Here is a 17,841-nt window from a genome sequence, read left to right as displayed (position 1 = left end):
TGTTACTTTCTGTAATGCAGCCAACCACACATCTAAAATTATGGATATTGTACATGTCTTCAGTATTAATTATCTCCATTGATGCACTGGGTACAGACAGTAGAATTCCCACAAGTCCAGAGTCTTACTGTAACACCAAAACAAAAGTGATATTTATGAATAATATTGGGAAAGTTGTCCTCACAGTAACCGTTCCCCAAAGGAAGCTTTACATAAATGTGCATTTATTATTCAGGATATTAAAAGGGAATCCTTAGCTTTTACTTTTTAATTTGGGCTAAAATATGTAAATTGATTTTATTTTGGAGTTGCTCTGTTTTAGGTGGCTTTGGGGGAGGATAACTTTCTAGCTTGATTATATTTTAATTGTCTCTCTGGTAGAAAAGGTTCCAGGCCTGAAACCAGTCTGGTTTTTGTGATTAGAAACCAGAGGGCCAATGTGCAAAGGGGGCTACAAACATATTGCATCAACTTGTGCACATGTAGAAAAATGAGATTTGTTTCTAACTGGATACCGCTATTCCCATGTCTTTGTTGGCAGGGTCAACTCAGAGGCCATGGAGCCATGAGTCTGCCTCTGGACTTGAAGGACCTCCATGGTGCGCCTGGACAGGCAAGCCTCTGGAAAGATTGCTCTTTGTCTTAAGAAACCAGAAAGTGCAAAGGACTTCAGAGTCAGGTGGACTTGGGTTAGAGTCCAGACTTTTCCAGTTAGTACTAGGGTGATCTTGGATGAGGTCCTTGAGCTCTCTGAGCCTCTGCATCCTTGTCTTTAAGATGGGAATGATCATGCCTGACTCACAGCGTTTCTGTGAGGACTAGATGAGAAACGGTATTTGAAGGCATCTGTCCTACCCAGGACCTGAAAATTAAAGGTGCTTAGGGGACATTAACCCTCTCTCAGTCTGTCAGTCATTCTGTCTGCGCCACGTATCCTGGGGAGAAACGACATCACATGCCACCCTCACTGTCTCCATCCTGCTCTCAGAACTCATCGCACTGGGGGGTTATGTTTGACACACAGAGGTTTTCAAACATAGACAAGCTCTCGGTTCTTCCCTGGAATTGTGTGGCTTTATTACGTTTTCTTTCTTCTCCTAGGGTTTTACAAGGTACATCCGTGATCTCCTTTGGAGTTTGAATTCACTTGGGAATTAGTCATTAGGAAAAAGGTGAACATAAAATTAATTTTAATGGATGCTGTTTTTTCCATTTCATAAAAGAGTCTGTTAGGAAATTCAGAACTCAGCCAGAAAGAAAATAAAAAGAAGTTAAGGTTAACTGATACGTTCTCATCTTGGCTCTCTGAAATAAACTGATAGGTAGATGATTGATAGATAGGTAGATAGATAAAGGGAATGAATGAGTTATTTAACTTTGTCCCAGAAACCAACTTACGCTGGACCTATTTTTTTCACCTTTACCACATCAGCTTTTTTCTCTATCCCTTTTTGTGTCCCTGATAGGCTGAATTTTGAAGTTCTGTTTCTCAAGGAGTGGGGAAGAGGTTGACGCAGAAAGTGGCTTAATGAGATTTTTCTAACTTGCCATTAGTTTTCCTTCTCCCGCTTAGTGAGGCAGGGTGATGAATGGCTTTGGCAGTGTAAACAGCTCTAGAAGCGATCGGATTGACTGAGGAGGTGTGAGAGATGGGAGCGGAGTGCTGGCCCTCAATTTATTAGCCCTCCATTGAAGGAGAGAAGAACAGGAGGAAAATCTCCCTGAAGGCCTTGACGTAGTTGTTGATCACAGACATGCTGGAAGAGGTCGTGGGTGGTGTCAGGACTGGTGTTAAGCCAAGCCTAATTTTATACCCCTCCCCAAGGCTCTGAAGGGGGAAATAAGTAGGTACATTAAATAAATTCACAAATTGTTTTAAACTGGGACCTGTTGCTGTCACTAGTGAGGATGAAGAAATAATAGAGGTAGTCCCTTCAGGAGATTCAAGACTTAAACTGAGAACATAACCCTAAAATGCTGCTTCAATGTCACGGACCTTGAACTCCACTTCATATGATCATGGCAAGACTGCGAAGGGAGTAGTTTTCTTTCCTCCAAAGTAGTCCTTAAAACTGGGGGAAAGGGCTGTAAACTGATCGGATCCCTCAAGTGCCATTTTGCAGGCCCTGTGTTTTTATGAAAAAGACCCTTCCCGGTAAAATAGACGGACAGCTGAACTTTTCTCTTTCTACATGTGTCTATTTCCAGGCTTCACCAAGGTTCTCCTCAGGATTTTGTAAGCAGCCTTGTGTGTGGTGCACAAGCTCTTGGGAAGAATTTGGCTGATTTTTAGGATGTGTTTCTATGGGCAGAAATGTATTTGTGGAAGAAAGGGGCTTGAATTTGAGACAGGTAGAAGACTTTCTGCATATTTTGGCCTAGAAAAATCTTGTATCTGTTCATGAAAAACCAAAAAGGGATGACTAGGTGAGTGATTTGAGCAGGTGAATGGGCAAAGGAAGAGCAGGTGGATATTCTTGGGGTCTCCTTGACAGATAAGTGTTTGCATTATTTTTTCAAATGGCCCGTATTTAAGCCAATACTTGAATCTCAATTCCTTCTTGCTTTACATCTCTGGCTTAAGGTTATCCGCAAGGAGAATAAAGACTTCTAGCTTAGAAGAGCTTTAGTAAGAACTCTTGAACAGGTGAACTTAGAAGACATAGGCTTTCAGTTCCTGAAAGTACTGTACTATTCCTGAACTATTGGTTGTTGCAGAAGAGAGGAGCAAGTTTGCATTTCTAGACATGTAGCTGTTTCCGGCACAGGTCTGCTGTGATGGATCTGTGACCACGAAGGTCATTTCTTACATTCACTTAACATTGTGTAATTTTGACCTCGTGGCGTCAGTTTGATCTCTTTTAATGTAGCTAAGCCAGGGACTGTTAACCCCTTTTTATAGAAAATAAAACTCAGCTGCCTGCCTTAGGTTACCTGTTAAGCAATATCAGAGGTCCTGGATCCAAAGTGTTCAGGAATACATCCAGCTGGGCCAAAGTTTACTTCTTGGGAGAGAGGGGGAGCGATTCCTTTCATAGATCAAGTTTTCAGTGTGGATTCAGCAAATATAATTGCAAATCTATTGAATATAAACCACATTCTAGATGCCACCTGGAATGTCACAGTGTTTAAAACATACTCTAATATAGCACATAAGGACAATGACAGAACGCAAGGATCGTCTCAGCAGAGCAATGCAATGTACAGAAGAAGGAGGGCTTCATTGTTGTTGGGAGAGGAGAAAATGGCCCTTGAATGGAGCCAGGAAAGATGGGTGGACAGAAAAATTAGGAGAAAGAGAATTCCACATACAGGGAAGAGTATGAATAAAGGCACAGAGGTGGGGGAATTTGCTCGGAATGATAAGAAATTTGGTGCAAGTGCCGCATAGGATGTGTACAGATAAAGCTAGAGAGACAGGTAAAAGCTATGGTTTAAGAAAGCTCAGGTGTTTTGATTTGGTTTTGACTTTATTTGAAATGGTAGGAATGGACTGTCTTAGATCAGAGGATTTGAGTTTCTTGATTGTGTATCAGGGTCGAGACCTGTCTTTATCGAATCATGATTTCTCAGAAGTTGAAGTCACCATGAAGATGCTTCTAAATTAGATACTGGTTATTTAGAGGGAATGGGCATTACAACACTCCCTGGTCATGGTGTGATGTTACGATGCTGCTCATATGATGCTGCTCCTCGTTGGTGCAGTCACTTTAAAGAGTGCTTTTAGGGTTGCAGTGCCGAAGAGCAGTAGGAGGGAAAATACCAACTTTATTTTGGATTGTAAAGAAATGTGCCATAAAAGGAGTTCCCAGCATTCTTTCACCAACAGTTGCCAGTGCTCATTTGGTGGGATAATGTGTGCCCAGAGAGAGGATGGTGGGGTTTGGAAATAAAATAATTTCTTCCAGAATGGAAAATACCCACATCAGACTTCCAAGTGCATGTACCGAGGCATGCTTGTCTCCTCAGGTTGTCTGTGAGCCCTTGAGGGCGAATATCCTGGCAAATGCTTTCTTATTTTAATGCTGGCCACATGGAAGGTACAGTAAATGGTTACTGAAGCGAGTTATCTTTTTTTTTTTTTTTTTTTTTTTTGTCTTTCGTCTTCTTTCCTAGGGCTGCACTCATGGCATGTGGAGATTCCCAGGCTAGGGGTCTAATCAGAGCTGTAGCCGCTGGCCTACACCAGAGCCACAGCAACTCGGAATCTGAGCCGTGTCTGAGAACTACACCCCAGCTCACGGCAACGCCAGATCCTTAACCCACTGAGCAAGGCCAGGGATCGAACCCGTAACCTCAAGCTTCCTAGTGGGATTCGTTAACCACTGTGCCACGGCAGGGACTCTGAGTTATCATATTTTTTTTTTTTTTTTGGTCTTTTGTCTTTTTGTCTTTTGTTGTTGTTGTTGTTGTTGCTATTTCTTGGGCCGCTCCCGCGGCATATGGAGGTTCCCAGGCTAGGGGTTGAATCGGAGCTGTAGCCACCGGCCTAGGCCAGAGCCACAGCAACGCGGGATCCGAGCCGCGTCTGCAACCTACACCACAGCTCACGGCAACGCCGGATCGTTAACCCACTGAGCAAGGGCAGGGACCGAACCCGCAACCTCATGGTTCCTAGTCAGATTCGTTAACCACTGCGCCACAACGGGAACTCCTGAGTTATCATAATTTTTTAAAGAGCCTGAACTGCAGAGTTAGAAAATTTGTGAACTGTGGATCTGTCCCCAGTTTGTGGGAGTCTTTTTAGGCCTAGTCTCCTAACCTTTCTGAGTTTGTTTCTTAATATGTCAAATAGAATTAATACAACCTCATAGCTTGATGGGAGCATCATTTAAACTACATCCTTGACGACACTTAAATAGACAGGATAACAACATTAGTAAGTTACTAGGTTCTAATTTTGCCTACAATTATTTTACTGAGTCTTGACCAGAATTTTTAAAAGTTAAAACAATAAATAAAATAGAAAATTTCGGTGGCTGCTACATAGTAAGGGTAAGTATTATTTCATGAAATTTTTGTTTCGGTCATCTATGTCCTGAGTTGTATATGAAATAGCTGTGTTCAATGCATTTCTTACTTTTTTTTTTCCACTTTGTTGCATCATGGTTAGTAAAGTCTGAGAAACATTGTTTTAAATGATACTGAGTTCTGAATTATCCTAAGGGAAAAAAAACAGCCAACTTTTTTCAAAGCTGTACAGGGCAAGTTCTCTCGTATCTTCCAAATTATCAGAGAAAGGATGACCTCTGATTGTTTTAGATTTAATGTGGAGCATTGTGTCCTAAATCTTTCAAAATTAATGTCTGCATGGTGGTATATGTTGGGTCTCTCCATTAATCAAAATATTTATTAACTAGCAAATTTCATTCCTTGGCCAGGCTATTCTGCTGAACCTGCAAAGTAATAGTAATAATGACAATAATAAGTAGGGGAGGTGACCTAGATGTGAGACTAGAAATAATGAAATTAGCTTTCATTTGTTGAGCTCTTACTATGAGCTAGGCACTGTGCCTTACTCACAGCATCCCTTTTAATCCTTAGAACAACCTTAAAAGGTAAATATTGATTTTCCTATTTTATGGATATACTAACTAAGGTTTTGAAAGGTAAAGTTATATAGCTAATAATTGATTGGGCAAGGATTTGATTTGAACCCAGGTCTATCTACTTCCAGAGCAAAATTTTAAAGATCTTTTCAGTTCCATGAAGATGTATGAAGATACCTACTATGTGTTAGCACTGTATTCCTCCACAAGGAGAGGTGGGTTAGTTGGTCTTTACCCTTGGGGATTTGCTACCTGCCCTTGGGATTTTTCTTTGCATGAAAGTGGGTAAAACATGATTTAATCACAAGAGAACAGGCACAAAGACTCATAGTAAGTGTTCCATTTTGGAAGTGCTGGGATAAGTGCCTGGCACACAGTAGGTATTCAATAAAGAACTATTAAATTGAATTGAAATTTGATTAATTCTTACCTAGTAACTGGGGAGAGAGTGGGACAGTACTGTGGAAGCTTTGTGCTAAAGAGTGTGTTTACCTGCAGTGTGGCCGATCCATCTGTCGGAAAGCCACTCGGTACCTTTCAGGACTGCTCCAGCAGCAGCAGGGCAAAGCCAACCGAGTTCAGGAAACTTCAGGTTTCATTCAGGCAGAGAGAACATTTTCCATTCTAGTATGAAAAGAGAATCCCGTGGTGGAGACATTTGGAGAATGATAAATGGAGGGTGGGCTTCCTTAGAATTAAAAATAATGATAATTATTATTGTTATTTTAACTATACCGCTTACTAACCTTATAACCTCAAGCAAGTCACCTTACCTCTCTGAGCCTCAGTTTCTATCTTTGTAAAAGACGTATCCTTTTCAGGGTTATTGTGAGGATAAAATAGATCCATCTGATAAATACTTACTAAGCACTTACCATTTATTGATCTGGGGATTTAGTGAAGGAGGCATAGTCCCCTGCCCTCCAAAAGCTGAGCATCTGGTGAAAGTGGGAGTGGTATTCAGACTCCCACTATGTCAACAGGCCACCAGTGCAAGAATGCAGCACCCTGCAGTCTGCTCTGGGGTGTACATATTATGGTCACGCGTGCCTCATTTGCATCATTAGAAGTTCAAGTTTATTGAAAGTCCTGTGATACTCATCTTCTTATCCCCTCCTCCCCCAGGACCCGACCTTGCCCAGTGGTGTAGTGTTACCTTATATAGTTGTCTGTCACTCAGTGAATCCAGCCCAAGTCAGCAAATATTTACCAAGTTGTTCAGGGTCCTGTGCTGGGGAAGGGAGAGTAACATTTGCTGAACAGAGTTGAGTTTAAAACGACTTTAGAGTATGAAAGGAGAATGGTATCGTGAGGTAGTGACCAACTACACTAGTGCTCAAAGTGCCTGTGATCTGTTCAGGAAGAAAATAGGGCCCCAAAGAAAATTTGGCAGTAAGCCTAAAAAAAATTATGTATCCCTTCTCTTTCTCAGTGATGTTTTGTTTGGATTTCATGGGGAACCAGTGTATCGCTACAGGGGTGAGAGTTGGGATGCGATCACAGAGGTGGCTACTTAGTAGATTTGTTGCTCCTGGCCAAGCCCAGCCAGGAGACCCTCCAACGGCATAGTCCCCGCCCTCCTTTCCAGCTTCCCATCCTGCAGCTCTCTGTCTTCCATTCCTTCTCCACCGTGGAACTGCACCCTGACGTTCTGTACCTGTGCCCATCAGATCCGTTGGTCTCAAACTTCCTTCTGCTTTTCCTCACCTGACTTCATGGGACACATCAGATGACATCTCACCCAGGAAAGATTGCCTGAGCGCTGTCAGTACTGCCAGCATCCGTCCATCCTTGGTCTTCCACGTGGCGTGATCAATTGTTGATTTGTCTATTTCATACCACAATAGTCAGGACTGAGTTTATCTCTGTGCCTGGCTCAGGAGGTGCCCAGTAATTAATTGTTAACTGAATGATGTAGTTGGAGGTCTATTAGATTGTTTGTGAATGGCTTCTTACCAAGTGCCCTGTTCACCTCTAGCCTATGAGAGGGGTGTTGGACCCAAAGCCCTCTTGTCATGAAGACTGATTCTGACACTACTGTTACTTGCCAGCCACAGTCCTGTGACTTTAAGTTGAAGATCTTGAATATGTCTGTTTACGTGAAACTTTTCCTGATCACCATGACTCACCTGTAATTCCTCAGTAATTTTTTCTTCTAGACTCCTTTATGTCACTTGTTCTCTGTTCCACGCAGTTAACAATGAAATATCACAATAATAGCGGCCCTTTATAGTGTGTCAGGCTTTGCAAAAAGAACTTTACTTAGGTTATCTCATTAAACCTTATAACAGCTCTAGGAAGCAGGTATTTTTATTCCCATTTGAGGAAAGTGTACCAGGTAGCTTACGTAACTTGCACAAGGTCACATGGCTAAGAAATGTCAGACTCAGAATTATACGCCTAGTCTGAGTTCAAAGCCCATGTTCTGACCCTTGTTTTCTGTTACTCATCTCTAAAAGGTAGAGACTAATAAGAGGCATTTAGTCTAGTGGTTTATTTCCATCAAAATGCTAGGGTTCAAATCCTGGCTTTCCCAGCTGTGACCTTGGGCAAATCACTCGCCCTCCCTCTGCATCAATTTCTTCATCTGTAAACTAGAGTTCTTGCGAGGATTTGATGGACCAATGTATATTAAGGACTAAAATCTGTTTTGGCATATAAAGTACTAATGATTGCCATCATTATTATCGTACAATATTAATTTGTGTCCCATTCTTCAAATATTTGTTGACTGCATGCAATATGCCAGATACTGTTTTAGGTGCTGGGGATGCAGTGGTGACCAGGACAAGTCCCTGCCTCATGGAACTTTCATTTTAGAGGGGAGAGACAGACCATAGAGTAAATAAATAAGTGGTTATTAGTAGATAATATACATTGTGTGATATTGTGTAATTTCACATAATGGAAAGCTATTTTTAAAATGCAGTGAGTGAAAGAACACTGTAAACCAGCTATAATGGAAATAATAAAAATCATTATAATAAAATTTGGAAGCTAAATCCAAAAAACAAAATAAAATAAAAATGCAGTGAGATAATGAGTTGGAGAATGGCACTGAGGAGTCCTTGTTTGTGGACACACAGTGAAGCCAGAGTAGTTCAGCCAGTATCCTTCCATCCTTCCGTGGAGTTCCCAGGCTGGGGATCATTTTAGCCAGTATCATGCTTCTGCCCATTGAGGTGGAGCGGTCAGTGCCCAGCTCTGAAAGGCTGGGCTTTATACGTCCAGCTGCTGACTCCTGGGGTAACAGGGTGCCTTATGTGCACTCAGTGTGGGGTGGTCGTCCCTGGAGTGGCAGGAAATTAAATGATTGGGTTGAGTGTCTGGGCTTCAGGAAAGGCCAACCTAGAGAACTCATAAATAGGCCAGAGGTCTCCAGTCTATGGCAGAGAGGCTCTGCTCTGTGTCCCTATGGCGGAGACTGAAATGGAATAAATGTCCCAAGAAGGTCAAGAAGGAAATTTTAGCCAGTTATTCAGCGAAGGACAGGGTCGGCTGGGATGTTCTGTAGAGTGATTGTGTGAGATCTGCTGGTAGCTCTTTGTGGGAGTCTAGACCTAGAAATTGGCACCGTCATAGGATTCTTCATACTCGTAAGAGTATCGTAATAGTTAAGAGCATAAGCTTTGCAGTCAGAGAATTTGAAGGTTTCTTCCTTTCCCACTTAACTGTGGTGGGGTCTTGTAAAGTCTCTAACTTGTTGGAGTCTCAGTTTCATATTGTCTGTAAAACGGGGACAAGTAATGCCTATATTCAGGTGATTAATTGTTAGCAAAGAATCTAGTTCAGGGCCTGGCTATATAGTAGGCTTTTAATAAAGAAGACTTAAAAAAAAAAATATTTAGTCCCAGAGTTCCTGTCGTGGCGCAGCGGAAATGAATCCAACTAGGAACCGTGAGGTTGGGGGTTCAATCCCTGGCCTCACTCAGTAGGTTAAGGATCCAGCATTGCTGTGAGCTGTGGTGTAGTCGCAGACGTGGCTCAGATCTGGCGTTGCTGTGGCTGTGGCATAGGCCGGCAGCTGTACCTCCAATTCGACCCCTAGGCTGGGAGCCTCCATATGCTGTGGGTGCAGGCCTAAAAAAAACAAACAAAAAATTTAGTCCCTTCAGGATGTGCACTTTATATATTAGTCACTTATTGCAGGGTTCACAGGGAGAGATTTAGACTAAAGTATGTGAGCTACTTCCCACTGCATAGCCCCCGAAAAGGAGAGCGGGTAACCTCAACACTGAGGATTTATCTTCAGAAAGGATTGTGGACTCCAGAAGGAAATAAGCTTTGATTTGCTCCTGATCGGTATGGCAGAGACTGCAACAGCCAGCCTGTCACAAAGCTTCGCTGGCTCCATCCTCCTGGCCCTCAGAGGCCTGAGACTCTGTGGAAGAAAGGCTCTTGGTAAAAGGGCTTTGGAGGCTGAAATCTTGAGTTCAGTTCTTGAGTCTGCTACTTTCTCTCTTCCACTCTCTTTTTAAAAATAAATATTCAGTCCTTCCAGGTATTTATTATTAATTAATTAATTTTTCCATTTTTGGCCGTTCCACGGCCTGTGGAGTTCCCAGGCCAGGGATCAGATCTGAGCCACAGTTGCAACCTAAGTCACAGCTGCAGCAGCACTGGGTCCTTGACCCACTGTGCCCGACCAGGCATTAAACCTGCATCCCAGTGCTCCCAAGACACCACCAGTGCTCCCAAGACACCACCAATCCCATTGCACCACAGCAGGAACTCCTACTTTCTCATTTTAAATTTGAGCACGTCATAAATGTGTGTCAAAAGTATTCAGGCAAAGGCTCCTATACTAACTGGCATTAGAAATAAATATACTTGATGCTCCAGTGTGAGCAACTGAAGAATATTAGTTTTACAACATAGATAGAAACCTCTACATATTTTTATCTTCTCTCTCCATTGTGTGTACTATTGCATAAAATTAGATTAAAATCTTAAGATTAAAAAAGAGAGTGCGTTATTATTATCCCAAAGCTCCTCTATTTTCATTAACAAAATGTAGACTTCAAATTACTTAAAACAAACTCTCCATTAAACACTTCTAACAGTAGAAAAATACTTGTCCAAGCATTTGACAGCATACCTTTTATTCAGAGCAACAGATAAAGCCCTAAATATTTTCTTCCTCTTGTGATTAGTAGCATGTTAGTATTGTGATTCTCAGGGAATTTATTTGCCCCCCTCGGCAATTAGTTCACATTTGTTTTGATCTTGATGCCTGCACTCATCTAAAAGAAACAGAGCAGGAAGAGTGAAGAAGAGGCTTAGGAAAAGGATTCAAAGTACAGAACCACATGTTCGTCCTGAGGTTTTCTCAGCACCCTGCAGAGTCTGGTGGGTCAGGGAAAAGCAGGTCTCTGCCCATGTCCTCGTGCTGTCTCCCTCTGAGCTCTCCTAGCCCCCTGCTCACGGATTCATTCAGCGGCCTTCAGCTGTGTTCCTTCTGTGTCCTGCATGCCGGGAGCAGAAAGTCAACCAAAATTCAGGCCCTGTTCTCAAGGAGCTCCCAGTCCGTGGGGAGACGGGCGGGTGGATCATGACAGAATGTGGGGTGGTAAGTACCATGAAAGAGAAGAGAGAGGAGGTGCCCAAGGTTGTGTGGGTCAGAGAGGCTGGCTTGAGCTGGGTTTTGCAAAAACGGCAGGTTGTTTAGATGGTGGTGGGAGAAGCATTTTAATGGGGGGAGAGGGAGCGCAGAAGCAGGGACATGGAGGGATGTAGCATGGAAGGGACACACTGCAGGCGGCATGCAGAGTATGGTACGTGACTCACTACATTTAGAACGTTGTCTGTTTATAGATCTGTCTGCTAATCCCCCAAGACTTGATTTCCTAGAGGGCAGGTAGCAAATGCCTGGGAACTCAGTTATCTAAAATAATAAAATATTTCATCTCCGCCACATTTCTGTGAACCCTGCCAACACTGGGAAAACTAAAACATAGAACTGAGAGATAACATGCCCGAGGTCACAGAGCACAAAAGGGTTCGAACCTAGGCTCTAGTGCCTGTGTTCATAACCATTGTGCTGTGCAAGAGATAGTTAGTAAGTGCTTGAATTGATTTTAATTGAATGAATGTGGAAGTAATTACATGATAATGTATTCACTTATTTGTTTTAAAAAATAACATGGCAGGCATGCCAGCCTGTGATAGTTAATGCAGCAAAATATTGACAGCCCCCTTGACTTTGGCTTTGGCTTGTGTGACTTGTAGAAACGCTCACCGGTGGCAGTGTCCTCTGGGTTCTTTAATCCCCAGACTTTAGCCAGATTCAAACCCAAAGGGAAAGTGAACTATGACTTTAGGCCTGAAACAGAGGGGGTCATAGGTCAAAGGAATCTGGAGGTGAAGAAACAGAGGCTGTAAAGATGGCCTTACGCAGAAAACGGAAGACCCCTGGCCTTAAAAATACAGTCTTTTGAAATACAGTTTGAAAGAAGCCGAGGGAAACAATAACGATAAGTACATATAGCTTTAAAAGATGAAAGTACTCCTATTTTTAAATTGATTTTGAAGAGGAGAGAGAGAGAGATGAGAGAGGTTTATGATAAGAGCTGAATGATGGGGAACAGAGCAAGGAAAGCAGAGTTTGCCATGAAGAGCAGAGAGCCACTCCTTCGCACATTTATCAGGAGCTGGTCCCTGGGATTACAAATGAATCAAACACAGTCCCTGCCCACAAGGAGCGCAGCGTCCAGTGACAGAGAGAGAGAGGAAGATGGAAAGCCCGATGCTGTGGTAATGGAGGTGTGTACGAGGGATAGAGGAGGGAGCCGAGACGGGGTATTGGAGGTGTGTACAGGGACACGATGAGCGGGGAGGGTCTTGCGGGCCAGCGGGAGTGCTTTGCAGAGTGACCTGGGAGAGAACCGGTGTGCTCTGGTTTGTCATTTCTGGCTGCAGAACGATGCTGCCCAGAGAGGGCTTTCTAAGGGATTATGGAAGGTGTGGTGGGTAAAGGAGGGAGGTGGGAATCAGTTCAGATCCCAGCTCTGCACCTTGTGAACAGGGGCCAGTCACTCTACACCCATTTTCTCCTTAACTCCTGGTTTGCTCACTTGTAAAGTGCAGGTGATGGCGGAGCGGGGGCAGATCCTACCCATCTCTTGGGATCTTCGTGAGGGTTAAATGGGGTGTTGGATGCAAATGTGCTTACAAACCGCCCTGCATCTAGCATGTGATTTAATGGATTCTTTCCAGTGGCTTTGTAAGGGTTTGTCTCGCTTCTGCACTTGGCACCACACGTCTCCAGCGGCAGCCGGGAAATCCTCCCGAAGTGGGTTTGGTCCATGTAGCTGCCCCTTGGGGTCCACAGGAAGGGAGGGGCAGTCCAAGAGGAGGGTGGACCAAGAACAACCCCTGCTCTGGAGCCCTGAGCAAGTCCCCGTGGAAGGCCAGTAACGCCCTCACTTTCAGCATACAGCCCACACTCTGTTTCCTGAAATTTCCCGTGAAAGCAAGAGGGTTTTCGTTTGGAGAAACCAGAAACCCTAATGACTGTGTTTATTGCATCTGAAGTGTCCACATTTAACCCATTCACAGTAGAGAGTTTTTTAAGAGGGCAGAGTGTACCAGAAATTGTGTTTGTGTTAAAAATGGTGGTTTCATTATTCATTTTGAAAAGTTCACTTAATCTCTCCCTCTTTGCTGTACATTTTCCTGACTGGTATTATTGTGAGAAATTATTAGTCAACGTTTGTGAAGCATTTTCAAGACGGAAATAGCTGTTGACATAGGTGATGGGTAGTAATGTTTTTAAGTGTTCTTTTCTATTTCAGAAATTAAATTCCAAGGATAAATCTTACCAGCTCTCAGATTAGTCACCTTTGCCACCTGAAACACTTTTAAATGGGCATGTATTTTCAGTATGTTACATTTTGGACAAAGGGAATGAGCATGTATTAAGTGCTTACTGTATGCCAAGCTCTGAGCCAAAGGCATTCAATTTATTTCCAATCTTCACAGTAACCCTGCAAGGCAGACAAAATTGTTCACATTTTTCAGATGAGTAAATTTAAACAGCACCTCAGAGAGTCTTGAGTGGCCAAGCCAAGGTTGAAGCTGGATCTGGATTTCAAACCCAGATCCGATCAACTCCACATCTCATGCTCTTTCCATTATACCACGTAGAATTTTGAATTAAGATCTTTCCAGTAACTTCCATTTACTTGGCAGTATTTACTGACAAAAAGCAGATACACAGCCTAGAATGGTTTTAATTGGATTAGATCATTTACTTTCTCTAAGACTACTGGGTTGCATTTTATGCCGATAGGCATTCTTTCCTCAGACTTGGAGGTTTAGTAAAGGGCACACAATTTGGTTTCAGACTTGCGGTCAAGTTGTGGTCCTGGCTGAGCGACAGTGAACATGGCCCAAATCCTCATTTCTCCATCATGTGTAAGGTGACTTCTCTTCTTCAAGCCTAAACGTTCTCAACTGTAAATGAGAGGAGTGACAATTACCTACTTTGCAAAGTTGTGGGAGAATTAAGTGAGCTGATGTCCTTGGAGACACCGGTCACCATTTACTGTTTACTAATTGTTGGTGGTATGGGAAGGAGGTCATGGTAATTGCTTGCCTAGGCATTTTCCTGTGTAACCCAAAGGACTTTTTAATCAGCATTATCACAGGATCACCATTTATTGAGCCTCTGCCATGTTCCAGACAAGGACCTTCCTAGACACTTTATGTGTGCTTCTCCGTTACCGCATTTATGACATTATATAGTAATTACTTATTTGCTTATTTACTTCCTTGCAGGCAGAACCTCTTTTATTTCCGTCATATCCCTGACATTTAATATAATAGCTTCTGGCCTATTGAAGGAACTCATTAATGTTAAGGAAGTTAGCTTGACTTTTGTTCCTTTACACTGCTTTTCTTCCTTTAAAAGCTAACTTCTGGAGTTCCCGTCGTGGCGCAGTGGTTAACGATTCCGACTAGGAACCATGAGGTTGCGGGTTCGGTCCCTGCCCCTGCTCAGTGGGTTAAGGATCCGGCGTTGCCGTGAGCTGTGGTGTAGGTTGCAGACACGGCTCGGATCCTGCGTTGCTGTGGCTCTGGCGTAGGCTAGTGGCTACAGCTCCGATTCGACCCCTAGCCTGGGAACCTCCATATGCCGCGGGGAGCAGCCCGAGAAATAGCTAAAAGACAAAAAAATAAAAATAAAATAAATTTAAAAAAAAGCTAACTTCTGTTGTGGGAAGGGGCTGTTCAAATGAAGCACTGTATTAACATTATTAAATTGTGACTTACAACTTGCTTTAAAATATGCCTGTAACTACAGAAGTTTAGGTTGCATTAATTTGACAGCAGCTGATTCTGAATATCTAGAACCTCTCACTTTTTTAAAAGGCAAGTTTCTGGGATGAAAAGAATATATCAAGAGTTGGAAGAGTGTGCAAGCAAATTTACTTTATATCTTAAATTTCAAGGGACATGATTACCTACTCAAAGAAGTAAACTCTTTTTAATAACTATAGTGTATGATCATTTGGGTGTGTCATATCCAAATTATTCTCAGGGACATATTAAATTAGTCCTAAAGGGCCTTTTCTGAGAATTATATATTACACAGTTTGAATTTTAGTATAAAGGTAATAACTCTGGAACCTTATCATGTGTTTTTTTAAAGGCTTATTATTTCTCAATTTTTAAAATGCCAATTTGACTCTTGCCCAGTTAGTGTAAATTAGTGAAATTTCAAAAGCATGTTTTGATAGAGACGAAAGATTGTTTGTGAAGCAAAAATACTAACTTATTGGAGTTCCCGTCGTGGCGCAGTGGTTAACGAATCCGACGAGGAACCATGAGGTTGCGGGTTCGGTCCCTGCCCTTGCTCAGTGGGTTAACGATCCGGCATTGCCATGAGCTGTGGTGTAGGTTGCAGACTTGGCTCGGATCCCGCGTTGCTGTGGCTCTGGCGTAGGCTAGTGGCTACAGCTCCGATTAGACCCCTAGCCTGGGAACCTCCATATGCCGCGGGAGCAGCCTAAAGAAATAGCAAAAAGTCAAAAAAAAAAAAAAAAAAAACTAACTTATTTATCCTCTGTTCTAATTCAAAATTCTCTCTTGTTAAGAGGCAAAACATAACAATGCATATAGTAGAAGATTTTGAAAAATAGAACAATGAAGAGATAGAGATGAAGAAAAATTCAGGGAATTTTAAAAATAAGATAAACTCAGAGGTAAAGTTTGTGCTTAAAAGAAGGTCAAGTTTGCAGTGAGGTCCTATCCCCTTTCTTTACACATAGAAGGCTATAGATTTGACACTCATTTTCCTAGCAGTATTACGAAGGGGGGCCCCAATGAATTATAGGATGCAGAGTCCGTAAAGTAAGAGTAATCCCATCACACGGAGGGTAGAGAATATTAGTAGTTCATTGCCATTATAAAGTATTTGCCTCAAAGCAGATAGAAGTATTCTGATATTTGGTATTCGTAATTTTTTTGCCTCTCCACTTGGCTTCTTGATCATGAGCGTTTTATAAATATGTATTAGGAAGATCTCCATATGCAGGAAGGAGAGAGAGAGAGAGAAGCTTAAAAAGCACGGCGTGGAATGCTGCTTGACAGTGTCATACACTCACAAGATGTCCTTGAAGATGCAGCACAGAACAGAGATCAGGGAAATTTTGGCAGCTGCAGTTGGGAAAATAAATGGCTGTTGTGTGATTGGGCAGATCCTGAAAGCCGGCTCCTGCTCAAACCATGTAATTAAGAAAAGTAGGAGCTTTTGTCCAAGTGCAAAATGTTCATAATATCAGAGTTTGTCAGCAGGAGCTTTTAGAACGGATCAGTACTTTTCACTCCCTGATCCAGGGAACAGTTTTCTTATAAATCGTCTCCTCTCCTTGCTGTCCCCGTGAAGGTTGCTGCCAGGTGATAAGGCAGACTTAGACTGTAGCCTTGCTAATACGCAGTGATTTAGGTGAAGGGGAGACCGAACCAGAGACTGCTTCAAGGAGTGTGGTTTTAATGCATGTGGGCTCCTAGGTAGGAGGAGAGCGTGGCCAAGGAGAGATCCTGCAGGACGGCTCTGGAAAGGAGATGGAATCACTGTTAATACTGTGGCTCCAAACTGTTTGGAAGGACTTGACATTTTCTTTCCTTTTTGAAAATTTACGTCCTTTCAGATGATAAAAGCACTATATTTTCATTGTAAAACACAAAACCTTGTAAAATAAAAATGGAGACAAGTATAACCCTCACCTATAACCCCATTATTTATTCGCAGCATTTTAATTTTTCCAGCCTACTCTGTGCATGTTTATATAATTGACATAATCAGTTTTTATTTCACCCTTTTTCTGCATTGATTACAAACATTTTCTCCTGTTACACAAACCTATTATAAGCATAATTTTAACAGTTGCCAAATACTGTATACAGTAACTTACTCAGTTACCCCCCTGTTGGGCCCTCAGGTTGTTTCTGTGCTGTCACTCTTCTAGGTACACTTTTCTTAGTGTATCTTATTGTGCATACTTTTGGTCTACAGAATTTTGGATTCTTTTCTGAGCTTCAGAATGGATCATTGGGTCCCAGAATATGAACACGAGGTGCAGAAAGCTTGTGCCATTCTCTATTTCAACCAATCATCATAAGAGAGACTATTTCACTGCACTTTAAAGCTTGACCTTTCCAAACCTTGAATTTCTGTCTGTATTCTCTATAAACATTTTGTAAAACATTTCCACAAAGAATTCAAAGCCACACTTCTGCCAGCCCAGGTCTGCATTCTCACCAACACTGGTTTGCAAGAGTCCAGTTTTACTCGTACCCATTTGCTTTCTCACAGAGTGTCCAGGGGGAATGGTAGTCAAATTACTACTCTGAGGTAGTTTGAGGAATAAAATTCTTCTATCAGGTTGAAAGTCCCTTTTTTCTAGTGTTTCTCTCTTATGCAAAAACAAAACAAAACAAAACACAGGGAGTTCCCATTGTAGCTCAGTGGGTTAAGAACCTGACTAGGTATCCATGACAATGTGGGTTCGATCCCTGGCCTTGCTCAATGGGTCAAGGATCTGGTGTCGCCGTGAGCTGTGGTGTAGGCCAGGAGCTGCAGCTCTGATTGGACCCCTAGCCTGGGAACTTCCATATGCCACTGGTGCAGCCCTAAACAAACAAACAAAACAGAAAGTCAATGAAGGAGGAAATTAAAAATAAAATTTCACATGTAACAAAGGAATTTTCAAATTTAAAATTACCCTATCAGGTTGATGTTCAGCATCTTGTCACTAATGAACATACAGAAATAATATGAGGCTGTGTG

The 17,841-nt window shown here is 42.4% G+C and overlaps 1 long non-coding RNA gene across 12 annotated transcripts in view; it reads left to right on the top strand.

Moving 5' to 3' along the window:
* The window catches only part of ELAVL4, a 144,808-nt gene that overhangs the window by 62,513 nt on the left and 64,454 nt on the right, over positions 1 to 17,841 (top strand). The gene's annotated exons all lie outside the window — the stretch shown is intronic.

This window comes from Sus scrofa, chromosome 6 (genome assembly GCF_000003025.6).
Source record: "Sus scrofa isolate TJ Tabasco breed Duroc chromosome 6, Sscrofa11.1, whole genome shotgun sequence".
Taxonomy (NCBI): Eukaryota; Metazoa; Chordata; class Mammalia; order Artiodactyla; family Suidae; genus Sus; species Sus scrofa.
Note: the sequence above shows the minus strand (reverse complement) of the source record. Positions and strands in the feature narration are given on the sequence as shown.